General features: G+C 39.9%; 1 protein-coding gene across 9 annotated transcripts in view; it reads right to left on the bottom strand.

Annotated features, from left to right (window-relative positions):
• ETAA1 (ETAA1 activator of ATR kinase) overlaps window positions 1-18,137 on the bottom strand; it is a 67,046-nt gene that overhangs the window by 35,529 nt on the left and 13,380 nt on the right. Inside the window, exon 7 of one of the 9 annotated variants that reach the window (XR_003924619.2) lies at window positions 3,420-3,436. The exons of 5 other annotated variants lie outside the window; for them this stretch is intronic. The gene's annotated coding sequence lies outside the window, so the exon portion shown is untranslated. Of the gene's footprint in view, window positions 1-3,419; window positions 3,437-14,302; window positions 14,625-16,844; window positions 16,966-17,001; window positions 17,817-18,137 lie in introns of those variants that run through there. 3 more of the 9 variants (XR_003924621.2, XR_003924620.2, XR_003924622.2) reach the window with 3 other exon arrangements.

The raw sequence follows: 18,137 nt of genomic DNA, 5'->3' as shown, positions 1-18,137 counted from the left end.
CATTTTTTTCATTGAAAACCATTCAAAGTGTTTGAGATCCATGAAAACGTAGCCTTTAGATATTAAAAAAGAATGTTAAAATCTAAGTAATGCTGCTGATTTGGTCTCTTTAGAACTTGAAGGACCATACTGGCTGAGTTACCCAGGGTAGTCAACTAATCCCACATGTATCATCTGTTTATTTTAAACAAAAAGTGTTATAAAAGGCTGGCTTAACAAAGTTAAAAAGCAAAAATCTCACAAAAGTCTCAGCATCAAACGCTTCTCTGTAGCATATGTTTGTGGCCATAAAGTAATTTCTTGGGTTCCGGATGACTCAGTATTCATTATCACCCAAGATGACCATCTAATTTGTGTACCTTCATGTAAGCAGAAATAACTGCTGCATTCAGTAAGGTCATGCTGCAGTGCTATCACTCTGACTTGGTCCCTCTGCACTGAGCTAAAAGGCAAAGGTAAAAGGTAACTAACCCCCATTAGGCTCAGTTCCTGTGCTCTTGTAGATGTTGCAGCAATAATAACAAGATTGCTCTGAGTATGTCCACATGACAATGTAGAAATGCCCAAGCTAGCTGTAAATGAACCATTGTGGGTACTGGACGCAGTCAAGATGAGACAGTAGAGAACACCAAGAGGACTAATTTACCCTGCTTTTTGGCAGTGTTAGCTCCATGTGGGGTAATTTATCCTGCCAGAAAGCAGGCTCATTTATGGCTAGCTCATTTATAGCTAGTCTGAGTACCTCTTCACTATACTAGAATTTGCAATGTAGACGTACTTTCTATTAAGGGGACAAGTGTGTGATTGCATTAAGTAAAAATATGGAGGTTGGGATTTTGAAGGCACCTAAGGGCTTCTTTCGAAGGTGGTTTAAGAGGTTACCACCTCCAGCGATCTGCTTCGCAACTTCTGCTGAAGATAACTTTCCCCATGAATCAGCATGTGGGATCACATGCCCACCTAAGAGCCTCTTGAGTTTACAGAACAATATTCTAGCTTAAATCGCTGAAGAGGATGTGCTTGCATTAAGACACTAAATGATGAATTGAATCATAGCAAATATATCTATTGATATGGCAGAAACAGGCAGACAGCTTGGGTGATAATGCTCCATATTGCTCATTTTACAGAGCCCAAAGAGAACTGGGTGCCAGGTCCCATGGAAATGTCTTTCTGCTTTAGAATGCAATAGGGGTTAGGTACCTAATTCTCCTCAAATACTTTCAAAAAAAAGCTGTTAGCAATATTTGTCTTTTTAGGGTTGCATAGATCCAAATGTTGCTTATCTAGTCACCTACTGTAGTCTGATCCAGCTAAAGAAGCTAAAGCACAAACCTAGCTTTCCAGCATGACACCAGTGAGATTTCTCAGGTGCTTAAAGCTAAAGATATTTTTAAATTGAGATTTGTTTGTTCAAGGTTTACCTCCATTTACTTCAGGGTAGTTAATACATGTTAACACTTCTGGTGCAAAGGGAGACTAGCATGTACAGAAGGATTTGGCATTCAAGAAAGCAAACAAGTACCGGTAGCTGTTCTTACTTCTACTGCTGCAGTCACATACAATGAGCCCCAGGCTTGACTCTTGCTTCCCTGCTTCAGGGGCTGCGCAGCTATGATCTAGTGTGCTGACCTTACTAGCCAAGTAATGACTTTCATGCTGCTGAATCCCATCAGGAACTTCATGTCTCTTGTGGTCGTCTTCATCCATGGCTAACTTGTATTATCATTGGCACGCTTAAAATTGTGATGTTATGTTTCAAATGTTTTTAAAGCTGAAACACACAAGCTCTTTTATTTCTCTTCTGCCTAGTAGGATTATTTCAGCTCCACACATGCAAAACCTCATATTATGCAAGAAATTAATCATATCAGGGTAAAGTAGCTACTGAAAAATTGCCAAGCACCATAAACATTGGTCAAAATGCAGGCCAACCATTTGCACAGCAAGTAATTGAAGCTAGAGGTTCATTGGAGCGACACGTAACTTTTCATTATGAATTAGAAAGCTTTTCAAACATAAAATGATATCTGAGAAGACTGCACTACCTAAAAGGTTTCAGTAAACACTGAAAAAAAGTGTTAAAATATGCTGGAGAGATCAATCATGCTTTATGGTTACTTGCTCCACGTAGTTTCACACAATTCTCTGATAAACAATGTCCCACACACTCTGCCCAGACCCATTATTTTCTTCAGCACCAAAGCGTCAAGGGCCAGATCCTTATTTGGTTTAAGTCAGCAGAGCTCTGCTGAGGTTGACTGCTTGCCATTGATTTATGCCAGCTGAAGATCTGGCCTGAAGAGTGACAAAAATGTAATTTTATGTTTTATTTATGGGTGTAAAACAATAGTCCTAAAGGGAGCAGATGTTCCATGTCGAGGGAGGAGGTTTATGAAATGCAATTCCAGACACAAAACCTAATCTCTGTGGTCAGGGAAGGCATGAGGCCTGTTTTACATGATGAACTTTAATTGAAATCTTGCTCTTTTGTGTTCATTAATTTCTTCTATTTGGGATCCAACAAGCATCGTTTAAATTACTTACCAGCTGCCAGACACCTTAAAAAGCAATAGATACTTGTCTTAGACACCTGGAGAAGGTTGGACAATCTTCACTTGTCTTCCCAATACCTGCTGAAATGGTATTAATTTGGTATCACATATTTTTAATTAAGTGGTCACTTCACTAAAGAAATTTCCATCTGTTTCAGATGGAGCTGTGGGGAGAAAGATCATTCAGTTTTTATGGAGGGTTTTGCAATTGTAAAATGTCTGGGTTTTTCCAATTTGGAATGAAAACCAAAGCATTTTGAAATTCTCTCAAAAAGAGAAGGGAGTGTCTGCCTCTAAGTCTCAGGCCCCAGACCTCTTATTGTCCCCAGTGCCGAAACTATTCCCTTTGTGGACCGTCTTCCCTCTGTAGATCCTAGAGTAGGAGTTCTTTGGCTGCTCTAAAGCAGCTGCCAAAAATTGAAGTTAGGGAGCTGAAAGGAAATCATTGGTAATAGCCTGCTTGCAGGAATGCCACAGTTTTTGAAGCACTCTTCATCATGTTTTGTTTCAATGAGCTGACATTTTTGACTCCCATGCCACTGCACCCACCCTAAGAAGGAGAGAGCATTCAGTGATATGCCTTCTCCTTGGCTTTATATGGCACAGGCACATACCATGGTGAGATCGGAGCTCTTCAGAGGCACAAAGCAATAGTCAGCTGAGCAGCGCTGATTCACGAGATGAATTTTGGACCAAAAAGTGCAAGGACGAGATTTTCTCCCTGACCTCCTGTGTTCCTCCTGACACCCTTGCGGTCAAGTACAGTACGTGGACAGCTGGAGAACAAGCTCTGCTTATCAGAGGCCAACAGTGACATCTAAATTGCACCTTCAGAAAAAGAGGGTAAGTGGAGCAAAATTGGAAGTGAGTATTCCTGTATTCTGTTAAGAGTAAAAGAGAGAAACAAAAATACAGATTGAGGAGGGCTGTGTATGAAGAACAGAATGGAGCAGGAGCTAACTCTCTTATCTCAATTTAGCTGGAAATCCCAAATTTAAAGTGTGATTTTGTCCTGAAGCAGGCTGAGCATAAGAAGTTTGAAATTCTCCATCAACCAAAATCAGAAACAGAAACCTAAGGCTAAACTGCAAATGGGATGCAGGGAACACTGAAACATTTCATTCATGTTTCAGCATAATTTTTTGTTAATTCATTTTAGAAATCTGGTGCATCTTCATTGTAATGCTTTTCAACACAAACAGCTGCAACAAACACAACTTTCCATTCTAAAAACATCAAAGCGGGAGCTTCCAAGGTTATAAAAATGCTTAATTTTTGTTAGCCTCCCTGGGTAAGGAGTTAGTGGAATAAGTTTTTCAGAACAGCTTTATTTTGTTAGACATGACATTTGTTCCCTTTCAAAGCCACTCTGAACAACGTTTCCAGTTGCGCGTTTCCAAAGGCGTGACTCACATCATGTGATGGGAGATGTCTTCACAGCCACACCAGTCCTTCTAGACTCCCTCATAAGTCTCCCAGTAGAGAAACAGGCACTTTAGGACACAGTCTGACCTGTTTTAAACCTCTGCTTTAGGATGACGTAAATTAGGCCCTGGAACTGTCTTTTTTTTCCCTATCAGCTGAAAGGTAGTCTATGGGGACTAATGCCAAGGATCAAATGAATCCCACCCAAATATTCTTGTCTGTGGGGATAGGTGCTGTAGTATACTGTGGTAAAGCAGTTCACATCTCTAGACACCATATGTAGGCAAGTGAGAGAAAGGTTTATGTATTGGAATGAAGTCACAGAAGAGTAATAAAATGCTCAAAAAATTGGAAGGGCTTAGTTAGAAGGAAGTATGAAAGCACCTAAATATGTACAAACGCAAAGTGCAGGAGGAATATGTTACATGTTTATTTACCACTTGAAATGTGAAAACACAACTGAGGGACAATAAAAATCAAGGCTTTCCAAGGGAATGACGTAAAGAAGGTGGGTTGTGATAAAGGGAGGAATAATTTTCTTATCAGATGATCTGTTTAGTCTGGGGAGTAGTTTTCAGGAGAAGCAGTAGCCTCAGAGTTTGAGTCACTTCATACCAGAGCTTGGAAATTCACAACAGAGATCACTCCTGTCTGGGCAGCGAATGAAAAAATAGGGTCTACTGATCTTATCCAGCCCTCACTTCATTCAGCAGGAATCTTTTCCACTGACTCAAGCAGAATTTGGATCAGACCCTTTTTTACCTCCTATGTTGATGGCTGTCTGAAAAGACTTAGGAAAAGACACAAGGTAGAGCCCAAGTATGACACCAAGAATGGCTTTTTTTGGGCTGCTACAAGGAAAAATGCAAGTCTCAGAAAACTACGAAGCAGGCGGCTGGCAAATCAGAGGGACTGTTTTACATCTGGGAGCTGAGTCAAGGTCTAAAATGTCTTCATGGAATTAAATGACATGGAGCTTGGATGTCGCCAATTCCCTTAAAACTGTAAGGAAACACTTCTCAAACAGCAGCTATAGGGACAGAGTCATCACTTGGCAAATTTTGCTTTTGCCACAGCAGGGCAATAGCTCTCCATATCCAGCTTATTTTATTTATATGCCCAGTATTTGGGAGAGGTTTTGTTGTGGATAACAAAAGACAGCTACATTTTATATCTGATTCAAAAGAAAACAATAATAATAGAAGTGGGGTAACATTTTTGTATATGCCTGAGTGATTCCCTTTGCCTGTTTTCAACCTACCTAACAGCAAACCTCACTTCATTCTACACTGCTCTAATTAATTTGACAGGACTGGAAACTTGCTCTTCCTGTTCACACTTATTATTCATCTCTTCAGAATGCCCTGTAGGGAGAACGAAGCACAATAAAGCAGTATTTACCAAATCCCTCAATGCTAAATACACCTTTTAAGCTGACTCTGCACAACGCCAGCAGTGAGAAGATCTGACTAAAGGGCAGCCAAAGAAAAACAAGATTTTCCAGAGCATCGTCTCTTTACACATGGCTAGCAAGTCTTAGGCAAGGAAACTATGTCTTTTTCCCCCCCTTCAAGTTCTGCAGTAGGCTCTGGGGATCCCAACTTAGTCCTCCTGTATCTAAAAGCTTTGCTGTAGCCAAAGCAAATGACAGAGTGATCATACTCAATAAGATATGATGTTAGTTCACAAGAGCCACTGGGTAATTTCATACAGGCGTATCTTTTAACCTTTCATCACCCAAATTAGAAACATCATAACACAACATAAAACACATCTGAAAAATCCATCGGAGACAGGAACTCAGAAACATGCAAGTAGACATAAGCGTTTTGAGAATTAGAAAGTGTTTTGAGAAAACACTGAAATTGAATGTTAGGTTTCCTTTTTTAAAATTCTCATTGCAGAAAGGGACCTTTTACAAACACATGATGTGATTAAGGAATTTTAAAAGTGAAACACGCGTATTTGCACACACTAGGGAAGTAACTCAGACATTTCATATTTTAAAAGTGAAAGATCAATGAAAGAGATTTTCAGCAGCAAGTTACCAGTTGGGTCCTCCACTCTAATCACCAACTCCCTTTGCACCTTTATGCCTCCGTAAATCTCACCTTACGTGAAGCTAAAGGTTAAGTTTTCAAAGTACCTGAGAAAATTTCTACACAGCATAGGGCAGCACTCTGCAAATATACCCACATCAACCCTAAATGAACTAACTCAAACACTGAAAGGGAAAGAATCATAGTAGTAGGGCAGTTTTTCCAGCTTTTTGCTCTTAACCTCCAAATGTTGCTTTGTGTGGCATTCAGCCAGAGTTAGATGCCACAGTATGCAAGTCACTTTTGGGGACTTGAAGCCAATTTTCAAAGACATGTAAAGAAACGGATAGGCATTCAGTGGGATTTTTCAAGCCGCCTGGGAAAATGGAAACTAAGTAACTGCACATAGGTGCTTTTGGAAATTAAATACTTTAAACTTTTCAAAAATCTGAGAATTAGATTCCTGACCTGCTTCTGAAAAATTTATGTTGAGTCATTTTTCCTAGATCCTGAACCTCCTTATTCATGTTGGAGAGTAGCAAATCCCAACATGTTTCATGGACAAGCATGCACACATACACACACAGGCTTCTTTATTCCCTTTAGTCTTAGCTTTTCTCCACTTATCCACTTGTTGACCTATGGAAAATTTAATCCTGATTCCTTTCGCAGTCACAGAGATCTTACACCGATGTTCCATTGTTCATCTCTGTAGGAGTATTTGGGTTTTACAGTAATGCACTTTTCTGGCCTTGATGCAAAGCCTAATGAAGACAAACAGGAGACTCACGCCAGTTCAGCTTGGTTTTGGATCAGACCCTAATAAAGAGAGGAATTGGGCTCGTTGAATTGTAGATAGAATAACGGCTCAACTTCTTCAGGCGTAGCTCCTCTCTGAATTGCCATAGAGGGAAACCCACTCTAAACAGATTGAATCTGGAATAAAACCTTGGATAATTGGGAGTAGAATGGGTCTACTGACTTCAAGGGGAACTACTGCATGAAAAAAAGGTGTGCTGGCATTGGCCTTTGCTGTGTTACATAAGAAAGATGGTTCTTGAAACTAATTAATCCTTGAAAAGATCAGCTGACCCATCTCATTGTTAGCAATACATTTTTAATTATTCATTTTAGTCAAGCATCATTTGAACACAAGTCAATTTGCAATTTCATTAGAGTACAGAAAAGGCCTGGGGTCTATTCCTGGTAAAAAGGAAAAAATCTCTGGCAAAATTTCATAAAGGATGTTAATCCTCTAATTAATTTTATGTATCAAGCAAGAATTAATGTGTCCTGCTATTTAAGCAGAAGTCATCTTGCCAAGAAGTGCATTTTGTCATACCTTCCCCTCCAGGAAAACCTCTTTACAAGCTTTGTGGCAAAATACGCTGGCAACTAATGACTAGCTTTGAAGCAACATTCACAGACCATTTGCTTTGATGACATTTGGAGCTTTTTCTCCCCGCCCCCTTCCAAAGTCTATTGTAAGTGTAGTGCTCTCACTGCACTGCCTTTGAAAACTAATCAATAAAGTAAGATTTGTCAGGTTGCATCTGAGGAGTATCACATCTTTTAACTCCTTTCTTGGTTGAGTTGCTGTACACATTTTTAAACTAAACCTTATGAACAGATTTGAGTATGTTATACTTACCATATTCACAGGCACACAAGTGTGACGCCTTTCTTTTTCTCCCTTATGTTAACTTCAAAAGCTCAAAACCTATGCCAGTTAACCTTCCATAAAACTGACATTATATGGTCATCATACATAATCAAATGATGGATTGCATGTCAAAAAATCACAAATAGCAAATGTTTACCCTCGTTACAACTATAAGAATTACGGTATTGCAAAAATGGAAAAAAGTGACTTCACCCCACGCCAAAGAACTCCAAAGAAAACACATCCACGTTAGTAAATACTGAAACAAATTTTGAATAGCTCACTAGCATCAGTATAAATCTTAAGAGTGAGGCAATCCACACTCACGGCGATGGATGGAGATCAGAATATGGGCCACAGAGTTTCATCTTTATTGTAACTCTTGACTTTCCTTAATCAATGCTAAAATCTTTAGGTCTGATTTCTCATTTCAATGGCTTTGTGTAATGTGTCTCAACCGTACCTCATCTAATTTAATAAAATGCAAGCTAAGGAAGTACTTAAGTTACTTATCAAGGGTTTCAGATGACACATTATTATTGTACTCAAAAGTCAATATTTGCTAATCGTGTTAGTACAGGAACTGATCCAGGGCTACAATTCTTGAATTGCAAAGGCATTTAAGATTAATTAAACCTATCTCCTCCTCACTTGACACATACACACAGAGCACCCCTCCTCCACCCCTCTTCTGAAATGGACAAGTCAGTGTCTCCATAAGAAAAACCTGTCTAGTCCACAGCTTATAAGTTTCTCAGCTTTCTGCCTCCACTGTTGGTCTGTCATTCAGAGCCTGACTTCAGGCATTGGGGTAGCTCACGTTCAGCATGTTGGGATTGTGCCCTTTGTCTTTGACACTGCTATGATATCAAACCAATCAATTGTACCTGTATTGTACCTGTAATCTTTGCACAAGACTGTGGTTGAAATCAGGGGAGAGCTCACGCTGAGCAAAAGCAGAGCCAATCTGGGCAGTGTGATGCAAGTTGAGAAAGCCTGATTGCTCATTTTGTTTCAGTTGGGATTGCTCATCTAACAGGCTCACGCTTCAAGGTACTGAGGTGTTGAGCAAGCCTTATTCCACACAGTGGCAGAAGAGCAGTGAGTTTACACTCTATTATTCATTCTAATTTTTCTTTTATCATACATAATGGGAACAGTTAAAAAACGATCTATGTCTTTCTTTCTCTCTTTTAAAGCTGTTGATGAATTTGGCATGTCTAACATGCAAAGATTTAGTGCATTTCCTAGGGCTAGGTACAATGTGAGCAGGTGATGTGCAAGCTTCCACATGCAGAGCTGCCAGTGCACTTTCAGGCTGGATTTGCAACCCTTCTGCTATGCCAGCCTCGGTCTCCTCTGAGTATACCATCAGCTGCTCAGAGGCAATGTCTGCGTCTGTACATGCGCATATGATAAGCGATGTTGTGACTTCCTGATACGATCATATATTTATTCAGAACCTGGCTTAGAATGAGATACAGATTTGCCTTGAAGCAGGAATCTCTTAGGGGCTTAAATGTGGCTTACCTGCTACCCAGCATATATTATTGTAGTTTGTATATTATTGTGGTTTTCCCTTACTCCTTTAAGCCATTATTATACTGGTCTGAACAGCATAGATTAAATGTTTATATGAAAATAATAGAGCAGAGTGAAGAATTGGAATCAGTCACATTAGCAGAGATTCTGATCTACATAAAACTCAGGCAGAACACAACAGCGACGCTATCTGCACTGGATTGCCCCAGATTTACACTCATAAATGGGACAGCAGTATTGGAAACCACAGGTCTGATTCATCGTAGAGTTACTTCTAAAATTGGTGTATTGCAGAGGCTTATAAAGTGGGAGGGGTTCACTGTTATCAGGAGATTGAATTGATATTGTGTATTAAATTGTACAGCGATTGCATGGGTTTTGATCTAGGCATGTGGAACATTAACATGCAAGTTAAAAAAAAAATAACTGTTTTGAGTACTGCGGTATCCAGTCTGCTTACATCTCAGATCAACCCAGTATTAAGTAAAATACTCAGATGCATATTTTACGAAATCAAAATGACATGTTCTGTTTGATATTCCAATTACTGTTGAACTATTAATCTGAATGTGCTAATAGTGGCTGTCATGTAAGTCTAGCATCTGAAAGCCTCTAAGCAGTAATCCACTATCCTCAGGTTCTTTTTTGGTATTCATTCAATTTAAAATACGAGACAATTTACCCTTTAAAGTCGCCCCCCCCCCCCCCTTTTTTTTTAAATTAAACATTATTTTATGCATGTCTTAACATACTAATTGATTCATTTAGACCTGCCACACACTGGCTGAGTTACTAATCCCTTTTATTTATTTATTTTTCTTTAAATCAATAATGATGCCATTTTTAGCATGCTTTGGAAGTATTCAAAATCTCAGCTATTTCTCTGTGTGTGTATCTATTTGCCTCAGTCGATTGTTAGGACAGGGAATGTCACACTTACCTTTACTGGTCTATGCAAACTCAATTTGATAATCTTAGCTCATCTCCCAGTGGAGCACGTATCCGTGTCACAAATGTCACCTTTGAAACTGGCACTAATTGGCATTCATGTTGGAAGTCTCAGTGGAATGGCCATAGACACAAGGTGAAATTTTGGCTCTGTTGAAGGCAACAGGAGTTTTGTCATTGACTTTAATAGGGTCAGGACTTCTTCCAGAGACTGAATTGTCTCTCATACAGATGTTCATACTGGGCTGGGAGCTTCAAACCCTCTGTGTTTGCTTATGACTAGTAAAATGTGTTTTTCTGCTAACCTTCATACTTCCCCTGCCAGGATCTAGTCCTCTTTTTAAAGGACAGAGTGAATAAGCCCAGATAAGACCTCCAGCTTCCTCTTGTACTGTCCTCCCCAAACCCCAGCTCCCTTCCTTCTCTTTATACTTGATCATAATGTCTTTCCAGGCCCAGTGCAAGTTCTCTGTCTTCTGTTATCTTTTGATTCTTCTTCTGTTCTTGTGTATTTTTAACCACTCTGTTTTCTGGAGCCTCTGCCTTCAAGCATGCTCTTGCTCTTGAAAAAATGAAATCCCTTTAATTCAGTCTGCCTTTTTAACAACCCACTGATTTCCTCATGACTCTTGTCTCCACATTCTCTGAAGCTGCTGTTTGTTCCCACTTCTAACTAGCTTCTCTGTCTCTGATTTTTAATGGACAGGCTTCTCCAGCTCCTGTACTTGGCTTCATCTGAGGACAGTCTTTGCCCTTCTCTTTCCTGATCTCTCCCTCCCAACACTTGGCTTCTGTAATCCTCTCTTCTTGTCATTCCCGATTTGCTTTGGAGATGCCTCCTCCCTGACAGCTCCTTTATTTTTTTGTGCCTCCCTTTGCCATTTGGTCTCCCCATTGCCTCACAGAGGTATCCATGTGAGAATCCTCGGTGCGCTTGCCCTTCTCTGCCAGTCACTCTCCTTCTCTGCCAGTAATGCTCTTGTCTGGACTTTCATAAACATCTGCTTCTGCACATCCAGCTGCCACTTCAGTATTGGCTTGACTTCTTAAGGTTAGTTATTTACCACTTCTTCCTGATTTTTAGATCCTTATCTCCTCTATCAGTTGTTACTGTTGCTGTCTCCTAGACCACCTTTTCTCCCATCTTGCTGCCCCTTCTCCTGCCATTGATTGTCTTCCCTATCATGGTGGCAATCATGATTTTTTTTCATCAACACAAGCTAAAAATGTTATGATCATCTCTGTTCTTGATGGATGATGTTGGCAAGATCTCCCTGCTTCCTCCCTTCCATTTAAAATGTGGCTTGCCAATGCCACCTTGTCTCCACCAGCCAGCAGCTTCCTTGATTTTCTACTGCCTGCTATAAGAAATTCAAGCCATTAAAAAAACCCATAAAATCTATTGCTTGAAGTTCTGCTGCCATTTATCTTCCACTCTATTTAGCCGACTACTTCTTCCATTCTTCTCTTTTACAGGTTTCCTCTGTCCCCTTTTTCCTCTTTGCACTTTCTGCTGTGCTGCTCCATAGATAAGGAAGCATTTTTTTGTTGTCATCCATGAGCAATTTTTTCTTTTGCTTCCTGAAATCTTCCGTTAAAACTCACCTCTAAACCTTCAGCTCTCCCTTTCTCTCAGTCAAGCAGAGGCTTTAATGCACTAGAAGACAAAAACTGTGATACTGGCCACAGAGCCGTTAATACAGCCTCTTCTCTCATGCCCAGGCACAGCCCTAGTTAAGTCAGTTAATGTCCACTGTGTTACCTGGAGCCTGTGGAGATGGTAGACAGCAGTGATTGGTACTTGTGTTTGTAATGCATGAAAGGTGCTCAGTGTGCTACAGTACATTGTTGTTAAGAATGTAGAATAATCGTTATACTGAGAAATGAAATAATTGCATTTAGGGAAAAAAAATGAAGAAAATGGTGAATACCTTGAAGCCTGGAGCAAAGCTGAAAGCAGGAGTTGCAAATTGTACAACTCCTATTATCTTGCACTGAAACACACTGGCTACTGTTTTGAAAGATTTCCACTACAAGTTAGGTAGGGAGTTCTTGGTACACAGAATCACTTGTTACTCAGAAAGCACTGCTACACAGAACTTCAAGTTTTATTGGGTGAGTTTTTATGGCTAAGGCTATGTAGGAGTTAGAATGAGGTTATCTCGGTGAGTTTTACAGAGCAGGGTGAATTATTTGCATAGGTTTTTACTTCATTCTGCAAAGTTCCCCCAGCCAACCTAAAAGGAGTGCTGGAGGAGTGTGACAACTAAACTCCCTAGGACAGAAGTAAAATACTTCTGTGTGTGGACCATTAAGTCAGATTATTAGAAATATTCCCTCTGATAAAGGGAGAGTATATAATGCCACACAGTGCTACGAAATGTTTCATTCTTTAATATCATGATCTAGAGTCTGTGTAGGCCTTGACTCAAGAGTCTGGATGTGCTGCAGACAAGTGAGTCATTTTCCAGTTCATACAGGGCTGCCCTTGATTTTATGAACTTCAGGTCAGACCAATATATACTCTGTTCTGCAAATGACTCTCTTTTTGTGTCAGGACCATGATATGGTTTGGACAAGATCTAGAGCTGAAGGCTTTCAGTGGTGAGAGTTACAGAAAAATGAATGGAAGGATCCAGATCTAGATCTCATGTATCTACATGCCACAACGTTTATGGTGACCAAAACTCCCCCACTAGAGGAAACCAGATTAAATTAAATGCTTGGGGTCACTGCATGATCTCCCTGTCTCACTTTTTTTGTCCTGTAACCCATGTATTGTGCTGATCCATTTTTCTTAGAGTGTGATAGAAAATGTTTTTCTTTGGAAACTCTACAGTTCTGAGCCAGCTTTGACCTCTGACTCAGTTCAAGGCTTCTCTGCAGTCTAGAAAATCTGAAGGTGACCACCACCCCCCACTGTGGCTCTGTGGCACAAAGTCTTGTCTTCTCCTTTCCCACAGATTTCTGTGTGTCAGCAACAGGCCCAGCTCGTTGTCGCTTGGCAGCCAGGGCCTAGTCCTGCCTTCTTCATCACAGAATTGATTTGGATACATTTGTATGATTCTGTTTAAGTGCAAGTTAATTACTGCAAATTCCTGGCCTCTGAGCCCATCAGGGCTAATCCAGCCTTAGGACCCCTTCAGCACAGCAGCGGATGGCCATGCAGTACTGTACTTACCTAAGAGCACTGAAAATCTGTGTGGCTTACCCAGTGCAATTCCAGCTGAAAGTAAATTTTTCCAGACACATTCAGGATATACCTTAGAAAGGAACTTAAAAAGGCATCTCTCTGTTACCCAGTGGACCATTGCAAATACCCATCTTGACCAATAAAAGGTGAAGCACACCTGTGGGGCTGGAGTGAGAAATCACAAGTTTCCTACTGAGCTCAAAAGAAAGTTTGTGCGTTGCTGCTGTGCAAGGACATTTTATGTATTGGAGGTCGACCTTCTGCGCATTCAGAGGCACAAATCCGCAGGTTGTGTAAAGTGTCCCCAGCTCCACAGAGAAGCTGTGACAATTTACACCAGCTGAGGTGCTGCTCAGCGTTTTTGGTTATGGGCCTTATTTACTCATGGCTAGTTAGAGTTCCTGTGGAGCTGTTACGGCACTGTGTGGGTATAAATCTTTCTTTAGATGCCTTTGGAGCAGTTAGGAGATAGCATGCCTGTCTATAAAGTAGAAGCATCCTTGAGCATATGCCTGGCATAACCTTACAATAGAATGGTGCCATAGCGATCTGCAATATAGCTATTTTTACCTAAATGAAGATCTACAAATAATGTCCACTAAAAAGTTGCCACATAGGATAATTAGGTAGTGAAAAAATCCCATTGTGTTTTGGCATAGCCCATTTCATTCGTGTCTGCATCTTGAAGCAGTTACATCCTGGAATAAACCTAGCTCCTCATCTACCCAAGAGTGTTGTGCTGACTTACCTACTTTCTCTTCTAGAAATTGTTTAGTCAGGGAAAGGTGTCAGCCACTCTTTTATTGAACTAAGTTTGTCAAACAGTTCAACAGCAGCCTTATGTAGGCAAGGCCTAAGGTACTGTCATAGAGCAACAGTTCTTAACTCATTGCAGTAAAATAAGGTCAGTGTAAATAAGAATTTAGTTGTATGGCTAGACTGTTAAACACAGCTAGTTTCTGCGTATTCACAGAGGGAATTCAGATCTCCCTGTGGTGGGATGCAGCTGTGCTGCAAAGGTTGTGTGGCATTTTCACGGCCAGGCCCTGAAATACAGACATTTCAGAACACCTCCCTCTCCCCACAACACTATGAGTGGTGCCAGCAAAAAATAGGGTAAGGGTGAACAAGGAAACCATTACTGGCCTTTGCAAACCTCCTCGAGATCAGCATGCACAAAGCCAGCAGTGAGCAGGAGGAAGAAAAAGCTCAGTCTCCTGAGTCCTCCTCTGTTGTCCACTCCTCAGGGGAGGCTGGTTCTGCAAAGCACAGCATGACATTTCAATGTATTTTCTGGATGTAGTATGTGAATTGCAAGGGATACAAAACTGTCCTACAAAAAGATGTATTTCTAGGTAATACTAAGGGGAAAAAGTAGGTCCCTGTGAAAAAATATTTCCCTAGCAGTTTTTAGCTTTAAAGATATTAAATTACAGTACAACTTCCCAAGAGTGTTCTTGCAAGTCATTTATACCATAACACATAAAATTACAGTAAGCCTCCATTAGTACTGTGGCTACTTTTGTAATCAGTTTTGAAGAATGTGCTCCATCAGTGGAAATATTTTGATTTAAGTTCATATTGAGGAGCAGTCTAAAAGTTACACTCTAAATTACACTTTAAAATAAGTCCCATGGTACATCCCTACAATATATATGGTATGCTGACTCCATGTAATTAAATTCTTGTCTAAAGTTGTCATTAAGTTGCAGTAAATATTTAAGGTAGCTTCATTTTAAAATAGATTTACTTCTTGATTTTAGCTGATAAATATTCTTGTATAGAAAATAAATTAAAATATTCCTACATATATATAACAGGGCAGGACTGGTGGTTGTAGCTGTTACGAGCAAGCAGACTAGCAGTGGCTTCTATCAGCAGCAACGTAGCTGACAGACAACAACATGGAGAAAATAACAGGGTCCCACACAAGGCTTGTCAAGGAATGGAAGTCCCAGGCCCCCTCCCATCTTCTCTCATTCCTAGGTCAGAAATAACACCAAATTGCTTATTAACTAGTGAACCGCAAGACTTCCTGTGAGTAACAAAAATTAGGCAGGTTTGGATGGTGGAAGTAATCTTTTCTCATACGTGCTCAAGCCATCATGGGTACAACACTACCATTAAATGAAAAGGATGGGGAAATTTCACTGAGTGGACTGGGGGAGAAAAGGGTCAGTGCTTCAGAGAGTCTAAAAAATAATGATACTTTTCAGAAGTTTGATGAAACAGCGTAGGATGATGGAGGAGAAAGTCTCAAAAAAATCCCTGTATCTGCAGAAGAGCTCAGGTGTGCATTCATTCTTATTAGTCCCTAAGAATCCATCCTGGATTCTCATGCTATGGGACTCAACCAAAAAAGCTTCAGTTGGAACTTGCATCTTTTAGAAACTCCACTAATTAGTCTGTAGGAAATCAGGCTTGATTACTTTTGGTGCTCACAAAACTACTTGTGTTTTTTCTGGAACACAAACAGGCAAATTGCTGAGATGACAAATATATCCAACATGTCTTCCAAGAATCTCTCATGCCCTTTCATGAGTGTTTGAATCTCTCCATTTCCCAAATGTATGCTTATTTGACATTTTTATAAGTAACAGGTGTTTTACGTAGTTTCATTGGTGCCTCAAACTTTCTCAAGAAAATGAAAAAGGGTCTGTCTTTATCTGGTCTACACCGATTGACATTATCTTAAACCATCTTCAAATTTCTTTCCATTCACCTCCATAACTCTTTCTACAGGCTGTCCTCCAACTTTTCTTCATATCTTTATGGTTATCTATTAGAAAACTGTCACTTGGTCAGACTCTTTTTAATGTGTTACATTGTCAAAATTTGACACTCTAATGCAGTGTATTCAAACTTTTTTGATCTCTAGAAATTTCTCATCGGTGATGTGGAGCCTTTCAGAAATTTCACATAGATTGCTGTATAGCACAAATGAACTTGCTGTTCTCACTCACCCTGCATGCATCCTTTAGAAGCAGTCCAAGTATTCCCCCCTATATCCACAGATTACAGATTGTACAGCTTTCACACATCAAACTTGGGATCCTGAAATGTCAGGAGTGGCTGACTTATGCCTTAGAAAAATATCTGAGTTAAAGATCTAACTAAAAGTAAACGTAAATTTGAAACTTAGTAGATAGCTCCAGTCTCCTATAAAGGAGCCGGAGTCTGGTTGTTGTGGAAGCCTTAATAGGACATGATTCCTAGTTAGATCTACAGAGCACGCTTAATGACCGCATCAGACATTGAGGGATTACAGTTACCAAGGGATGGAGAGGAAAAAAGCCCTGAGGAGTTTTAAAAAAGCCCGTATGAGATTTGGACAGCAGTCTTCTGTAAAGGGCCTAGGTCAGCCTTTATAAAGGCTGGGAGAAAACTATAGAGAAAATAAGTCTGTGAGACTTTGCCCCCAGCACATAAACAAGCATAGCTTTCTTTTCCTTTCTTCCTATTGGTTGGATATCTGGCATTAAAACCAAACAGAAAATCTTCTGGGATCTTCTGATGTTTTATGTTGGAAACTGAGGTCTTTGCTGGTTGGACTGCCACTTCTGATGAGTAGCTTACATTGAAGTCACACAAGTCAGCATTCTAAAAATTGAGTAAGTGACATGGAAAACGTAGTCATTCTATAAAATTCGGTTTCATTTATTCATTGCTAACACCTATTCAAGTTCAGTAACAAAAGAGTTATTAAGGTTAATGTCATCTTCATTTACAGCATTAGAGTTTACAAAAACATCTGGCCCTGTCCAGGTATAGTGTAGCCTGTAAGAAGCAACCAGGAAGACAGGAATTCAAATTTGTGATATTTCTAAGCATATATTTCAGGTTTTTGCTGTAGAACATGAGAGCTAATTTAAAAAAAAAAAAAAAAAAAGTCCTTTGCAAGTCATTATTGGTGAAGGAACTGTTAACACTTCATCTACTAAAATGTTTCCAAACTGTTATGCAAGCCTTGGAGAACACATTTTTCTTTCTCTCATTATGTCCATTTTTTTTGTCATTGAATTTCAGCCTTCTGCAGGTCTCTAACACCCAAAGGTGCAGCTTAGTATCCAATGGGATATTCAAAAACAACTATTCATCAAGCTCTTTTTCATACCACTGTGAATCACCAATGTGACTCCCCATGAGTAACTTCCCCAGGTGCTTAAATAGCCTTAGACATTTGGCCCTACAGCCACGATTCTGCAAAACATGCCCAACATATGCTCAGCTTTAGGCATGTAAGAAATCCCACTCTGCTCAGCAAAAAAAAAAAAAAAAAAAAAAAAATACCCCAAACCTAAATTGCTATGCTCAGTTAGAATATAATATTTGGACATCTTCTGTTCACAGAGACTGTGGCAGCACATGCAAAGCTTCATTCCCGTGTCTACGTGGGTCCTAATTTTCCAGGGTTAAAACTTGAATCAAGTTTTTCCTTTAGTGAGGACAACCTGCAAAGAGCAGACAACCTCATTAACAGGGAAATCTATAAATCCTGTAGTCCTCACCTCTGTTAACTACATTGTTTGAGGTGAAAACTGTTAACTGCAGCTTTTAAAAGGTATGCATAAATGCAACCTTTTTCCACAAAAAACTTTGAAAATGTGTGTAAACAATAACAAATTCTGATAAATGCAATGCTGTTTTAATAGATTTATGTGCTGAAGACAAGAACTACTTACAGTAATAAAATGCATGGGCTTGATTCTTTATTCACCTGAGTCACTCCATTACCTCCAGTGCTTTAAGGAAATTGCTACAAGAGTAGAATC

This window comes from Aquila chrysaetos, chromosome 8, assembly GCF_900496995.4.
Source record: "Aquila chrysaetos chrysaetos chromosome 8, bAquChr1.4, whole genome shotgun sequence".
Classification (NCBI taxonomy): domain Eukaryota; kingdom Metazoa; phylum Chordata; class Aves; order Accipitriformes; family Accipitridae; genus Aquila; species Aquila chrysaetos.
Note: the sequence above shows the minus strand (reverse complement) of the source record. Positions and strands in the feature narration are given on the sequence as shown.